Source organism: Toxoplasma gondii (genome assembly GCF_000006565.2).
Source record: "Toxoplasma gondii ME49 unplaced genomic scaffold asmbl.350, whole genome shotgun sequence".
NCBI lineage: Eukaryota > Apicomplexa > Conoidasida > Eucoccidiorida > Sarcocystidae > Toxoplasma > Toxoplasma gondii.
The window spans coordinates 1-1480 of record NW_017383109.1 but is presented as its reverse complement, the minus strand read 5'-3'; the positions used below and the strand labels follow the sequence as shown (position 1 = coordinate 1480).

General features: G+C 45.8%; 1 non-coding gene across 1 annotated transcript; it reads right to left on the bottom strand.

The window, feature by feature from the left end:
* Positions 1-465: 465 nt before the first annotated feature.
* On the bottom strand, positions 466-1480 carry TGME49_458680 (the record flags this gene model as incomplete). The annotated part of the gene is made up of 1 exon (XR_001974212.1): positions 466-1480. It is a non-coding gene; the product is annotated as a 28S ribosomal RNA (ribosomal RNA).

The window sequence follows — 1480 nt, the reverse complement described above, 5'->3', positions numbered from 1 at the left end:
GCAACGATGAAGGACGCAGCGAACTGCGAAACGCAATGTGAATTGCAGAATTCAGTGAATCATCAGATTTCTGAACGCAAATGGCACCTTGGGGATATTCTCCTTGGTACGTCTGTTTCAGTGTCTTGAAATCACAATTTTCTGCTTTTTTAGGGTCGTTGCTTCAGTTTGGCTGAAGCCCCCTAGGAGCAGTATGATTGGGTGTCATGAGTGTTGAATACTCAATGTCACCCTGAATAATGAACACAGCGGAGAAACTACTCGTGCCTCTTCTTTTAGAGGCTCAAGTGTATTGTTGAGTTGTATCGATGACATCATTGAGATACGGTGGCTTCTTCATTGAAGACAAAGTTTCATTGATGCTGTCGATCGACTTCAATACCGCAATGGAATTTCGGTTCCATTGTTGCTCTGCGAGGTTTCGTCGTTGTTGTTTTGTCTCGGGCGTTTGTCCGATTTATTTATCAGACCTGAAATCAGGCGAGGTTACCCGCTGAACTTAAGCATATTATTAAGCGGAGGAGAAGAAAATAACTATGATTCCCTTAGTAACGGCGAGTGAACCGGGATCAGCTCAAAGTGGAAATCAACTGCTCTTTCCGAGCTGTTGACTTGTAGCCTCGAGAGGCGTTACCAGTGGAAGCGCAGGGTTAAGTTTCTTGGGAAAGAACATCATAGAGGGTGAGAATCCCGTCCTTCCCCTGCGTTTTTTGTTCCACGTACGGTACGCTTTTATAGAGTCGCGTTCATCGGGATTTGAGCGCAAAATGTGTGGTAGGTTTCACATAGAGCTAAGTACTGGCGCGAGACCGATAGCAAACAAGTACCGTGAGGGAAAGATGAAAAGTTCTTTGGAAAGAGAGTTAAAAGTGCCTGAAATTGCTGAAAAGGAAGCGATTGGGACCTTTTTGATTCCAAGAAGTGCCGCCGGTTTGCCATCTATCCCTTTGCCTTCTCTCTCTCACCAGGTTTAGGCTTTGGTTTCTTGATGTATTTCCGGTTCATCTTTTTGGAGAGGTCAGCATCAGCTACTCGGAATTGATTTCGTTCAAAGAAGGTAGGTTCCTTGTGGACCGTTATATCTTTGTTCTTTCCTTTTCCTTGTGGCTGAGGAGTGTTCCTGTTTCCGAGCTCCACTTTCGAGTACTCGGTTTCTGTGATGCTGGCTTAATCGGTTCCAACCGACCCGTCTTGAAACACGGACCAAGGAGTCTAACATATGTGCGAGTATGCGGGTTTTACTCCTGTATGCGCAATGAAAGTGAGAGTAGGGAGATTTTGGCTTTGCCATTCTTCGCACCTACGACCGACCACGATCTCTGAGAGAGGTTTGAGTTGGAGCATATCTGTTAGGACCCGAAAGATGGTGAACTATGCCTGAGTAGAATGAAGTCAGGGGAAACCCTGATGGAGGTTCGTAGCGATACTGACGTGCCAATCGTTCGTCAAACTTGGGTATAGGGGCGAAAGACTAATCGAA